General features: G+C 54.6%; 1 pseudogene; it reads right to left on the reverse strand.

Moving 5' to 3' along the window:
- Window positions 1-742: 742 nt before the first annotated feature.
- On the reverse strand, window positions 743-1,679 carry LOC148052629 (Ig heavy chain V region C3 pseudogene; annotated as a pseudogene).
- Window positions 1,680-14,834: the final 13,155 nt, after the last annotated feature.

The following is a 14,834-nucleotide window of genomic DNA, read 5'->3' on the forward strand; positions in this document are numbered from 1 at the left end:
CCAGCTCGGCAGCAGACCCGTCGCTGGCCAAAGCTGAGCCCAGCACTGAAGATGGCAATGCCTATGGGACAACATAGCTAAGAGTGGTCCAAAGAGGGTGCAGCAGTGTGAGAAGTGAGGAAAGAAAGTGTGAGAAACGAACCTGCAAACACCAAGTCAGTGAAGGAGTGGGAGATCCTCCAGGTGCCAGAGCAGAGATTGGCCTGCAGCCCGCGGAAGACACCCCCGTGGAACAGGGATTTCCCTGCAGCCTGTGCAAGATCCCATGCCAGAGCATGTGAATATGCCCTGACTGGAACTGGGGCCTGTGGAGAGCCCAGGCTGGAGCAGGTTTACTCTGAAGGACTACGGCCCTTGGGAAGGAGCCACCCTGGAGCCATTGGTGAAGCACGGCAGACCATGGGAGGGAGGAAGGAGCAGGAGACATGATGTGTTGTGGACTGACTCCACACCCCATTCCCCCCACGCACTTTGGGGACAGGAGGGAGAGAAGTCAGGAATGAAGGACTGAAGTTGAGCCTGGGAAGCGGCGGGGATTCAGGGGGGGCAAGGTGTTTTAAGGAGGCTTTTTTCTTGTTACTCACAATTCTGCTCTGATTTAATTGGCAATAAAATAGAATTCCCAAAGTGTGCAGTGAAGGCCAGGAACACCTGCGGTGCACAGTGGTGCCACCTGACTCCTTGGGAACAGCCCTGAGACCTGCCCCCTCCTCACCCCTGCCAACATTCACCTTCCCCACATCTAATGCACCCTGAGCTGGGCCCCAGCACCTTTCTGTTCAAGCTCAGCTGGATTTCCTGTCTCCGTGGGAACGGCACAGAAGTAGCGGGCAGAGTCCTGCGGGTGCAGGGCACGCAGGGACAGAGATGACTCGGACTGAGAATTGTCCCGGGACACCGTGGCTCGACCCTCCACTGCTGCCCCGTACTTCTTGGTACTACCAGCAAAGTGCATGTAGGACACCCACTCGAGCGTGCCACCGGGTGCCTGACGGTACCATAGAACATCATAATACTGGAAGGTGAAGCCGGATCCGCGGCAGGAGAGGAGCACGGAGTCCCCGGGCGCTCGCAGCCCTCCGCCGGCCTCCACCAGCCTCAGCTGCGCCCACACCCCTGCGGACGGAGAGCGCTCGCAGCCGGGCAGGGCGCGCCCACGGCCCGACGACCTTCACCCGACGCCCCGACGCCCCCCGCCCCGGCACAGCCCCAGCCGCCACCCCCCTCTCTCCCGCCAAAGCCCCGCGCCCGGGGCAATGCCCCGCCTGCCCCCCTCGGGGCTCAGCCGCGCCTGCTCCCGACACTGCGGCCCGACCCGCTGCCCGACAGCCTCCCCCTGCCCCTGCCCCTGCCCCTGCCTCTCCCCCTCCCTCTCCCGCCCACGCCACCCGCTCCCCGCTCCCCCGCTAACGAAGGCGAGCGCCAGGCGACAGCGCGCCCGCCGCGGCAGCAGCCGCAGCCCCGCGGCCCCGGCACGGGCACGGCCGCCCGCGGGCAGCCCCAGCCCCGGGCCCAGCCCCGGCCTCGCTCCCCTCCCCGCCCGCCTCTCACCTGCCGGCCCCGCGGCCAAGGACAAGGCCAGGAGCCACGGCCCCAGCCCGGGCGCCATCACGCCCTGCCGCGCCGGGGACGGACGGCGCCCAAGGGCCCGGCCCCAGCCGCACAGCAGCCCAGCGGACCCGCGCTCCGCACCCATCCTCATCTCCCTCCTGCTCCTGCCCCTGCCCCTGCCCCTGCCCCTGCCCTTGCCCCTGCCCCTGCCCCTGCTCCTGCTCCTGCTCCTGCCCGCCCCGCCGCCTCGGCCCCTCGCCGGGGCAGCGCCGACGCCTCTGCCCGCCCCCAACCCACCCGGCCCGGCCCCCCGGGGCCGCGGCCCCTCCGCGCCAGGAGAAGGGCGGGCGCGGGGAGGGACGCGGGCCAGGGCCGTGGGCAGAGCAGGAGCGCCCCGCCCCGCCCCCCCAAGGCTCCTGGCCCCTGGCTCCCAGCGCGGCTCCCACGCTCTCCCGCCTTCTCGCCCAGCCCCAGCGCCAGCGCCAGCGCCAGGGCCGGGCTGTCGGCCCGCAGCGGCCCCTCGCAGGACCCTCCCCGTGCCCCGCACCCCCAGCCCGCCCTGGCCTCACTCCCGTCCCCTGCCCGCGCCGACCAAGACACGTGGAGCCCTGGGCTGCACATGAGGAAAGGCAGGGACAGTCGAGACTGGTTACCCTGGAGAAGGGAAGGTCAGCGATGTGTAGAAAGACGTGAAGAGCGAGTGCAAATAGTACGGGGCCACACTCTTTTCAGTAGTGCTCAGTTTCAGGTCAAGAGGCAATGCACACATAGTGAAACTCAGCATGCTCCTTCTGAGTATCAGGAAACACTTTTTCACTCTCAGGGTGACCAAGCACTGCACAAGTTGCCCAGAGAGGCTGTGGAGTCTCCAGTCTTTCAGATATTCCAAAGCTGTCTGGGCATGGTCCTGGGCACATGGCTCTAGCTGGCTCTTCTCGAGCAGGCAGGATGGACCAGGTGCCCTCCTGAGGTGCCTTCCAACTTCAGCCTTCCTGGGATTCTGTGAAAGACTCACAGGCACATTCAGGACTTTGCAGGTGATATGTGCAAGGGTGTGGAAATGACCCCCACTCCTACCCCCTTGCCCCATACTCCTCCTCTCCACACCGCAGAGCTACCCGTCCACCACCCTGCCCCCAACTCCTCATCTTCCCTCCCATCTCTTGCTATCTGTTGTTCTCTTTGTTTCCGACAGTGTTGCAGGGCTGTCCTGCTGGGGACCAGTGTCAACAGGCTCTCTGTTCCCCTCTGCCACACAGAAGAAACACCAGAAATGGACAGTGGGAGATGCTGACAGGGAGGTGTTAGGGCTGCAGGGATATGCTCAAGTTCTCAGGAGCTGGGTCTCCCCATCCCACTTCTCCAGGATGGGAAAAAGCCCATGGGCACGAGAGCAAACGTAGCCACAACTGCTTCCTCTCACCTTCCCACGGCTTTGACCACATTTTCCCTGTCTGTGCCCCTGTCACCCCCACCTGGCCCACCATCACAGCCCCATTACTCCCATGACACTGCTCTGGCCTGTCACAGCTCCCAACCTAAATGCCAAGAGGTGGCAAACAGCAAGTAGCTGACATAGTCAGTGTTGTAGAAGTCATTTTTAGCTCAAATAAGGATCCAAAGACCTGTTGAAGCCTTAGACTGCAAGCTGTGAACTTTCACCTAGATACACTGACCGTATACTGAACTCCTACCTAGCTACATGAGGGAAGGCCCTGAAACTGGTGCAAACCAGGAAGGTAAGGTAGCCAAAACCATCGGCAGAAGCTGCAACTCTTCAAGACAAGAAAAGGAATGTCCTGCCCGGAGACAGGGAAAGGATCCAATAAGGAACAAGAACCCCAGACCCAAATATTACTATTGGACCCAACCGTCACATGACGGGAGGGGAACTTAGTCTGTAAGGGTCTAATTGCCCAGGGATCTCTTTGTTCGAGGTCCCTCCCCGGAGGCACCCAGCTCGAGCTGCTCTTCACCGCTGTACCACTCCATAAATTCACCTGGCGCACGCCATGTGGGAGACTCTGCTTTGGGGAAACCTCGGGTCGAGCCTGAGGGGAGAGAAAGCGCCCGAGGGTGAGTGTGTGTGTGTGAGCGAGGGGTCGAAAAGGGGCACCCGTCAGCTCAGTGGAGCTGCCCGCTGCAAAGGGACTCCGGTCCTAGCAGTTAAAGTCTCGGGTGATGTGCGTCCCTATGTCGACCTATGTGGGTGCAGGAGGCTCCCCAGCCCTTCCTTGGGAGCACGTGCTGCGTGGGCCTGACGGGATGCCGTGGGTAGCAGGCCACATGAATACAGCAGACGATGAACCTGTAAGCACAAAGCAGAGTCACTGTGTGCCCTGCTTGTCTCCACTGCACAGACCTCCTCGGTTGGATCTGAAACATGCCAGAAACCCAGCATGGCTGTTTATCTACTGCTGTGCTCTGACCAGCTCATGGCTACAGCCCAAGCGGAAATGATGGGAGCGGGAAACATCGTTGCCAAAGCCCAAGCCATTTGGGTGTCTCTAGTGGTCCTCACCAGAAGACTAATTTCCAAGGATAAGTTGACCTGAGCGCACACAGGCATGCAATGGGCTGCACATAGCTAAGGAGCTTCTGCAATGCTCTGTGCTGCACATTCCCCTGTCACAGGATGAACTCAGGTGTCAAATCATAGCAGAAGAGCCTGGAGTTGCCACCCGTGTGGTGTCAGCCTTGATGCATGTTCTTATCTTTACTACAACTCCAGGTGCTGGGTAACTGCTACCTTACTGCACTAGCTAGCTAATCAAACTGTTGTTACTGTTTCACCTCTCGCTCAGCCTCGAAGGATAGCTTCAAACTGGATGTGGAAGAGCGATGAGACACTCCCGTGCCTGCTCAGGACAGAGATACCGGACTGATGACATAGAGTAGGAACAGGTCTTTCTAGACCCTGGTAAAACTTAGGCATACAATTAGGCATGTGGGGGAGTCCACATAGTCCCCAGAATACTTGTATTGTACTTGTATGCCATCTGCAGTGCCTGGTCATGCTATGGCTGCTCTGTTCACATGGAAAAGTCCTGTAAAAGGAGAAACGGGTATCAGCTCTCTTGGGATTGCAATGTAGGTGCCCTTAATTCTTCATATACTCCAAAGCTTTTACAGCTAGCAGTTTACCCAGAGCATGCATAATGTTGCATGAAGTGAGACAGACTGGCACCCGCAGCAGTCAGACTGCAAACAGCTCTCTTAGCCGCGTTGGCCAGCGTGTAGACCACGGGATGCTGGGCTGGCATGGGTGCATGCCAGAGCATGTGGCCTAAATAATAGTACACAACCTCCTTACATCAAAGTAGGCTACTGGCTGCTATGAAACAAGAATGGCCAAGCTTTGAAAGTCATCACTGCCCAGTATCTCCGGGATTTGGAAAAGCTCGGCCATACCTGTAGGTCATGCCCTGCTAAGCCAAGTCTACTGCAATACCGGGAGTCCAAGGGACTGATAAGCTTCCGTGGACACACAGTAGAGGTGAGCAATTGTCCTACAGGTGAAATACAGCATGAAGAGTTTGTAGGCATGCATTAATTATTCCATGCGTAGAACCCTCTACATCTGCTCACGCCGTCCCACTAGACATTCAAGAACCTTGGGAATGGGCTGTGGCTAAATGGTGGCGAAATGGTGCCCCAGAAGACCCAGGTATATCCGGAGCTGAGCAGCAGACATGTACCTTAAAAGCCTCAAGGGATGGAGTAACATCCCACAAAATGGCAAAACCGCTCTTGGAGTCTACCGCCAGCCCATGAACCTCATGTTTGTCTCCAGACAGTGGGACTTCACACATATTCCACACAATCACTTTGTTTGGCCACAACAGAACCATTAGACATACACAGAGATTAGTGCTATTAGTAGAACAACAGAACCATTAATAGTAATAGCTATAGAATAACAGTCTGCCATTATAAAGAGAAACAGAAAAAATACCATGGTACCACCAATTAATTAAGCAATAATGGACCCTACCCTCCCCCTGCCAATATTGGGAACTGGAGGCTTCCTAAACAGTCTTCTTCAATTTACTGCAAATTTGGACCACGAAATACTCTCCTTGCTGGACTCTGATAAACAACGCAATCAAGTAGAGGTAGTCAGTCTGCTGAATGAGCGGCTAGCACTGCTCTTGCCAGATGGTGGGACAGCTCTGGTGGTTTTACCTCCAACACCACTGCCATTCGACACCTGTTCTCATGCCCATTATTTGTTTCACTTGCCACTATACTGGCATTAATAGTTACAGTAATTGCTCTCTGTAGCGGTTTAACCTTAGCCAGCAACTAAACACCACACAGCTGCTCACTCACTCCCCGCCGCTGGGATAGGGGAGAGAATCAAAAGGGTAAAAGTGCGAAAGCTCACGGGTTGAGACAGTTTAATAGGCAAAGAAAAAGCTGCACACGCCAGCAAAGCAAAATAAGGAATCCATTCATGACTTCCTATCATCAGGCAGGTGTTCAGCCATCTCCAGGAAAGCAGGGCTCCATCACGCATAATGGTTACTTGGAGAGACAAAAACCATAACTCAGAACGTTCCTCCTTCCTTCTTCTTCCCCCAGCTTTTCTTGCTGAGCATGATGTCATATGGTATGGAATAGCCCTTTGGTCCGTTGGGATCAGCTGTCCCAGCTGTGTCCCCTCCCAGCTTCTTGGGCACCCCCAGCCTCCTTGCTGGTGGGGCAGCACGAGAAACAGAAAAGGCCTCGACTCTGCGTGAGCACTGCTCAGCAATACCTAAAACATCCCTATATTATCAACACTGTTTTCAGCAAAAATCCAAAACATAGCCCCATACCAGCTACTATGAAGAAAAGTAACTTTATCCCAGCCCAAACCAGTACACTCTGTGTCTAAAAGGCTTTCTGGCTTCCAAGAAGGGCTGGTAGCTTCTGCATCTAACCTGCAAATCACGATATCAGTGAGAAAGTTCAACAGTACGCAGGTCAGTGCTGTGGAGAGGTGCTAGCGGGAAGACCCTTGCCCATCAAGAATGCAAGCATCACAAATGCTCTGGAGTCGACGCAGGCATGTTCTGTGCCCAGCTGTACTGCCCATATCACCTGATGCGTGCTCGATGCTGCAGCAGCGTGGGCTTCCCAGCACTGGAACAGATGTAAGATTTCAAGACTTCCTATCGCCTTTCCTGGGATGTTAATAAAAGAGTTCTCTAATCTCAAGGGTCTTTATGCCTTTTCTTCTAGGTTCAGGAAGATCCAACACCTCCTGGGGCAAAAAATCCTGCATCATGCAGGGTTTTCAGGGACAAAGACCAGGGGGGACAGTCTGGAGCAAGGTCACTGCCAGGCCACTCTCAATCGTCTTGGAATGATCACGGTGTTTGGGAGAGGTGCCTGAGGACTGGAGGAAAGCAAATGACACTGCTATCTTCAAGAGGGGCAAGAAGGAAGTCCCAGAGAACTACAGGCCGGTTAACCTCACCTTGAGCCCTGGGAAGGTGATGGTGCAACTAGGCCTGGAAAACATTTCCAGGCTCATAAAGGACAAGAAAGTCAGCAGGAAAGTCAGCAGGCGGGCAAGTTATGCTTGACCAACTTGATAACCAACTTCTGTGATGAAAGGACGGGCTTTGTAGAGGAGGGGAGAGAAGTGCAAATTGTTTGCCTTGACTTCAGGAAGGCTTTCAACTCTGTCCTCCAACATAAGGTCCTCAGAGAGAAGCTGATGAAGTCTGGGTTAGATGAGCAGAAGGTGAGCTGGACTGAATACTGGACACACAGTCAGTCCCCGAGCGTGGTGACCAGTGGCATGAAGTCCAGTTGGAGGCCAGTATCTAGCAGTGTACCCCAGGGGTCCAGTCCTGTTTAACATCTTCAGCCGTGATCAAGAGGATGGAATAAAGAGCACCCCCAGCAAATTTCTTGATGAAACAAAACTGGGAGGAGGGGCTGCTACACCAGAGGGTTGCGCTGCCATCCAGAAGGAACTCGGCAGGCTGGAGAAACGGGCTGACAGGAACCTCAGGCAGTTCAACAACGTGTACTCGTTTGGGCTCGGGTAGAGTTTGTTTTCTTCATAGTAGCTCTCATGGTGCTATGCTTTGAATCTGTGAGCAAAATGGTGTTGATGACACAGGGATATTTTAGCTATTGCTGAACAGCACTCACATGGTGTCAATGCCTTCTCTGACTTGCATGCTGCCCTGACAGTGAGTAGGCTGGGGATGCACAAGATGCTGAGAGGGGACAGAGCCAAGAGAGTTGATGTCAACTGAGCAAAGCAATTTTCCATACCGTATGATGTGGGGCTCAGCAACAAAAACTCGGGGACAGATGGTTGAAAGGGGGACATACGGCGTTATGGCATTTGTCTTCCCAAGCAACTGTTCGGCGCGATGAAGGCCTGCTTTCCTGGAAATGGCTAAACACCTGCCTGCCAATGGAAAGTAGGGAATGAATTTTGTATTTTGCTTGGCTTGTGCATGCACTTTTTTTTTCACCTCTTAATCTGTTGATCTCAACTCCTGAGTTTTCTCTCTTTTCCACTTCCGACTCACTCTACCATCCTGCTGAGGGGACACTGAGCGAGCACCTCTGTGGTTCTTGCAGGCCAAGAAGGTGACAGGGAGGCTGGAGCTCCTCTTACCTGAGGAAAGGCTGAGAGAGCTGGCACTGTTTACCCTGGAGAAGAGAAGGCTCAGGGGGGATCTCATCAATACATAAAACTATATGAAGGGAGGGTGCAGGGAAGGCAGGGCCAGGCTCTTTGCAGCGGTGCTCAGTGACAGGTCAAGAGGCAATGTGCAGCCTAATGTGACCCTTTTCCACTGACTCAGCACTGGCACAAATTGCCCAGAGAGGTTGGTGGGTCTCCATGCTTGGACATATTCACAAGCTATCTGGACATGGTCCTGGGCACCCGGCTCCAGGTGGCCCTGCTCGAGCAGGGGGCTTGGTCCAGATGACCTCCTGAGGTGCCTTCCACCTTCAACCCTTCTGTCATTCTGTGAAAGACTCACAGGCGCTTTCCTCTTCTGGCTACAAGATTCAAAGCTGGAACTCAAGAGAGAAATATGCAAGTGATACAAAAGTAATATGGGTGGGTAAATGAGTAGCACACAGAGGACTGGGGAGAGCTATTCAGCATGGTTATGTTTGCTGTATTTATGGTCTTTAGTCTTCTGTTTGATCTTATGGTTGTTCTGTAAAGCTGCAGACACTGGTACACGCAAATGTGACAGGGTTGCAGAGCCAGGTACACAAACCCAGAACCTGGCTTCAGAAGGATGGGGAATAACATGCATCCCAATCTGACCGGTTGACTGGCTGCTCCCTGGCGCCTGAGAGGCTGAATGTGGGCCCCAGGTGGTTGCTGTGTCCAAGGTACCTGGACAGAGTGGAGGGGAGGGAATTCAATCAGGAAATGATTGGCAGAGGCTTGCCCTTTCTCCCTCACAGCCACCCAAAGGCCACTGCCAGAGGATTGCAGGGGGTACAGGGCGGCATGTTGGCAGCGCACGAGGAAAGGAGGAGAGACGAGTGGTCTTCCCCCCCCACATCAAGATGGAAGAGTACTCCCAAAGCATTTCCAGCCCCCAAAGCTGCTTCAAAGCTCTGGCTGGCCATCAGGCCTGATGCTGTCTTTTCAAGCTCTCAACAAAGAGCATGAGAAAGGGGAGCAGAAGAGGAGCCAGTGTTGCTCACACGATGGCAGAGGATTTCTCGTGGTTTAATCCCAGCCAGCAACAAAGCACCACGCAGCCGCTCACTCAGTGCCCCTCGGTAGGACTGGGGAGAGAACTGAAAGAGTAAAAGTGAGAAAACTCGGGGGTTGAGACAAAGACAGTTTAATAGGTAAAGCAAAAGCCGCACATGCAAGCAAAGCAAAGCAAGGAATTCATTCACTACTTCCCATTGGCAGGCAGGTGTTCAGCCATCTCCAGGAAAGCAGGGCTCCATCACGCGTAACGGCTTTTTGGGAAGACAAATGCCATCACATTGAACGTCCCCCCCTTCCTTCTTCTTCCCCCAGCTTTATATAGTGAGCATGACGTCATATGGTATGGAATAGCCCTGTGGCCAGTCTGGGTCAGCTGTCCTGCCTGTGCTCCCTCCCAGCTTCTTGTGCACCTGGCAGAGCATGGGAAGCTGGAAAGTCCTTGACCAGTGTAAGCACTGCTTAGCAAACTACAACATCAGTGTGTTATCAATATTATTCTCACCATAAACCCAAAAAACAGCACTCTACCAGCTACTTGGAAGAAAATTAACTCTATCCCAGCTGAAACCAGGACAAGAGTTGAGGCTGTAATGGACCTCTGGAAAAGATCTAGTTTAACCCTCCTGCTCGAAGCTCGATCAACTAGAGTAGGTGTACTGGGTCTCCTTGGGATGGAGTTATTTTGCTTCATTGCAGCCTGTATGGGCAGCTGTGATGTCTTGTGACCAAAACCATGTTCACACCAATCTTTTAGCTGTTGCTGAACAGTGCTTACACAGCATCAAGGCCTTCTTGTACAGCTCACCACAACCGGCCAAAGGGATATTCCATACCACATAAAGCCATGTGAACCAATAAACCTGGGGGAAATAAGGAGCACACGGGGACATTCAGAGTTAGGACATTTGTCTTTCCCAAGTAACCACTATGGGTGATGAAGCCCTGCTTTCCTGGAAATGCCTAAACATCTGCCTGCCATGTGGACATCAGGAATGAATTCCTGACTTTGCTTGGTTTGTGCGTGCAGCTTTTGCTTTGCTAATTAAACTCTCTCTATCGCAACACACAAGTCTTCTCACTTTTACCCTGCCAATTCTCTCCCCCATCGCACTGTGGCTGACTAAGCGAGCAGCGGTGTGGGACTGAGCTGCTTAGCAGGGTTAGGGACGGCAGGCTGCCCACAGCCTTGTGCTGTTCCGTTTTGAATACCTCCAAGAATGGAGGCTACACAGCCTCAGGTATTTACACACACTGACAAATCCCCCCCTAGCATTTCCTTCTCCACACCAAACAAACCCAGTTCTCTCAGGGTCACCTTGTATGTCAGATGCTGCCTTCCTCATCTTCATGGCCCTGCATTGCATTTGCTCTGATATGTCCATGTCTTTCCTGTGTTGGGGAGCCCAGGACGGGACGCAGTAGTCCACAGTCTCACCAGTGCTGAGTTCATCCCAATGAGCAAGGACTCAGCTACAATTGCCAGGAGGCCTGCATGGATAAGCAAGGCAAGGGAAAATGCAGGGCCACTGCTGAATGGGGTGGGGGACCCAGTGGCAGGTCCTGAATGCCTTATTCCCCTCAGTCTTTACTGGCAAGAGTGGCCCTCAGGAATCCCAGGTCCCAGAGTCCAGGAAGAAAGGCTGGAGCAAGGAAGATGTACCCTTGCACACTCCATGGCACTGGGCACTTATCTAGGCCATCAGAAATACCTTTGTTTACAACGCTGCTCAGAGAGACAGTGCTGAAAGCATACCTAAATTCAGAATACACAACATCTACTCCCTCCTCATCCTCCAAGACTCATCGTCTTATTAGAGAAGGCTCCAAATTTGGGTGAGCATGATTTCCACTTCACAAACCATGCTGACTCTTCCCAATCACCTTTTTGGCCTTCATTTGTTTGGCAATGGTTTCCAGAACTATGTGCCCCATCACCTTTGGAGGAACTTAGATGAGGCTGAGAGGCCTGGACATCCTCAGATCCTCCCTCTTGACAACAGGACTGTCCTTTTCTTTCTTTCAGTCCATAGAAAACTCTCGCAATCACCATGACATGTCGAAAATTATTAAGAGCTGCCTCACAGCGACATCAGCCAGCTCCCTCAGCACTCGTGGGTGCACCCTATCACTTCCCATATGGTCGTGTCCCTCCAGGTTCTTTAACTATGCCTTGGCATTATCCTGCTCCACTGACACAAGTCTTCCCAGCTCTGGACACTCTGAAGGGGGTCAGAGACCTGGGGTTCCTCAAAGCCAGGACTGCCTGCAAAGAATGAGGCAAAGAAGATCCCTCCCACATCACCTTTGCTTCACTCTCTGCTTCCTCAAGAGGAGCCATTCTTGAGCCTCAAGGAGGTGACCTCTGAAAATGAAGCAGCTCTCCTAGACCCCTCCTCTATCCAGGACCATAACCCATGGGATTCTTCCAAGCAGATCCCAGAAGAGCCCAGATTCGCCTCTCCTGAAGTCCAGGGCTGCAGTCCTCCTTTTTCCATTGCTCCCTCCTCTCCGGATTCTGAGCTCAAACACTGCATAACCACTGCACTCAAGGCTGCCCCTCATCTTCACATCCACCATCAGTTCTTCCCCTGATGAAGTTTTCATCAGTGCATGCCAGAAAACTGCTCGATTGCTTGTGCCCTGCTGGACTGCCCCACCAGCCAACACGTGGTACTGCTCACACCCCCCGTGAGGACCAGGGCCAGTGAACATGAGGCTTCTTCCAGTTGTCAGAAGAAGGCCTCCTCTAGTTCTGGTTCCTGATCAGGTGATCTGTAGTAGCCTTCCACCACAATGTTACGCTGGCTCATCACATGTCCCAAAGCAGAGCTCCATGAATGCCAGCTGCTTCTCACTGAAAGGCCATGCCCCGCTCCTCACTTTCCCAGCCTGTCTTTCCTGAACAGCCTGGCTCCATCCACTACAGCACTCCTGTCAGCTACCGCGCTGCACCGCCAGGATCCCAGAGCTCTACAGCCAAGCCAGGGAGCAAAAACTGGGCCATGCTGGACAGGACCCCAGGCAACGTGCACTAACCTGCACTTCACCACACAGCCTCTGAAGTTCCCACAGCAGATCCTCCTGCATCAGAAATGGTCTTATCCCTTCAACCACACTTCCCTTCACCACCTTTTCCTGCAAGCATGCAAAGGTCTCTTTCCTGCACCTCCCATTGCGTGACACCAACCTCTCATTAGCAGCTGCTAGAAAGAAATGCTGAGAGATCTGTATTCTCTGTCAGTCGGGTTTTGGCCCACTCTGCTGCTGAGCTGCTCCAGGGTGAGCCTAGCACCACAGTAATACACTGCTTCATCTCCTTGCTTTGCTGCCTGCATCTGCAGCGTGAATCTGTTCTGGGAACTCCCCACTGATCCCTTCAAGCGATCCTGGAAACCTTCTCCATAGGAATCACCCTCCCCGTAAATCCAGTCCAGAGAGCCACGTGGCCCCTGCCGGTACCAGAACATGTAGTAGTTGCTCATGCTGGCTCCACGCATGCTGCACTGGAAGGTGACTCCGTCTCCCTCTCGCATGGCCAGTTCCCTGACGTGTTGCTCCAAGGCCACCTGGCCAGTGACTGCTGCAGAGAGCCAAACCAAGCCATGATCATGCCAAGATTCAGCAAAGATCAGGGCAACGCTGGTCGGGGCATTGTGATGGCACTGGACTAGTGGGAGGACTAAATCCTTCTCTTTGAATCCAGCTGACAAAGAAGGGCAGAAAAATAGAGATGGTATCAGGAATCAGGGCTCACAAGGAGGGAGACACCACATTCCCCTCCATCCTTTTCCCTGTCAGACAAGGAACTTTTTCTGATTTTCCCATTCAAAGCAGGAAGGTTTTGCACCATGGCGGACAAATCCCTTTGACTCTCCTGTCCCTGAAACTGCTCTGAATGAGCACAGGACCGCTCACAGGCAAGTGGGGCTTGGGCCCTATGCTGCCATCCTCAACCTGGTCTTTGCAAGATGGCTTGCAGTGCCCCAGGAGCAGAGTGCCACTTCAATGGCAAAGCATTAGGACCCAGGAGGTGGGAGTAGCAGGTAGGTGCCCTGCCTGTCCCCACACCACAGACGAGGCAGGCTGGACAGAGCTGTCAAACTCACAGCTAGAAGAGGAGGACAGCTGTTCCCACTGTGCCCTGCAGGGATGGGTGCGGAGGTCAAGCCAGAGGCAACTCAGGCTGCAAGCAGCCAGCACAGCTCTGCAGAGCTCTGCAGAGCACAGGGCCATGCACAGTTCCTGAGCAGGGGCATCACCCCTTCCTTGCACTTACCTGCAATGGGCAATAACCCCACGCACAGGGCAGTCCACATGCCCAGGCGCGCTCTGGCTCGCCTCTCGCCACCTTCACTCTGCCTGCAGAACAGCTCTGCCCCCATCTCCCCTGGCTGGGCCACTGTCACTGCACGCAGTCCTCGTCCCTCCTAGGCACTCCCTCGGTCTAAGACAACAGAGAGGGCGAGAGGCGGGGGCTGGAGGAGCAGAAGAAGTTGAACCTGTTGGTGCACTCCTGAGTGCCTCTCACCCTGCAGAGTGCAATAACAGAGCGCTCGCTTGGCAGGAAAGCCTCTATTGAGCAAATGGTGATGTGTGGCTCTAGAGCCACCCGCAACCTTCCTCTGAGGAAGGACAGCAGGGTGCTGCTGGGACTGTGGACCTGGCCCTGGGGGTGGCAGGTTGTCCTCCCAGTGGCCCCCTGTCCCTTGGTGCTCCTGAATGCTGCTCCTGGATGGGTCTCCCCTGAGCCCAGCCCCACTTGGACAGGACACTCCACTGGACATGTGCTCCCCACCCTGCTCCTTCCACTCCGGCCCACCACCCTACTCCTCCATTTCCTCTCTCATGTTGACACTTGTCCACCTGCTACTTCCTTGGCAAGAGCCTCCCACACACCCCCAAGCAGAAAAGCCCCTACAGGCTGTTGGGGCTGCTCAGCAGCGCAAGGACACTCCTTTCTCTGCGCTCATCCTACTCAGCAGGAAACCAGAGCGCCCCCTAGGGCCTTTGCAGCCACAGGATGAGGCACCTACTGAGCCCTGACACAGTGTCACCATCTTGACCGGGACCACCAGTTTGGGGAACATCGCCCACTCCACACTGGCCCTCCACAGACTGTCTGAATCCTTCCCCTCCCCTCGCTTTTCCTGGGTGCTCCCCCTTGGGGAGGGGATCCAGGACAGGCGTGGGAAGGGGAGTTGCAGAGGGTAGAGGAGCCCACTGAAACTGGAGGCTTGAGGATGGGAAAAGCAGCAGGGGGATGCAGGGCTGGGGTGGCCTAAGGTACACGGGGACACTTGCAGCTGCCCCAGCATCGTAGGACATGCCGGGTTCCCTATGGCTCCAAGCCCATGGAGGCCTGGAGTTGTGGCCCCGGCCACCCTCCACATCCTTCTTGTTGGGATTCCCCTACAACATTCCATGCTGGATCTCATTGTACACACATGAGCATATATGCACATGCAGCCAACACTAACAACACAACAAAGAGACTGTTCATCATGTCCAGGGGAAAAGGCGCTCTGCAGCTCAACTCCTTCTGTGGCACTGCTCTGGGGCTCCCTGAACAACATCAGGTTTC

This window comes from Nipponia nippon, unplaced genomic scaffold (genome assembly GCF_047370975.1).
Source record: "Nipponia nippon isolate SJK-2023a ecotype South Korea unplaced genomic scaffold, ASM4737097v1 scaffold_45, whole genome shotgun sequence".
Taxonomy (NCBI): Eukaryota; Metazoa; Chordata; class Aves; order Pelecaniformes; family Threskiornithidae; genus Nipponia; species Nipponia nippon.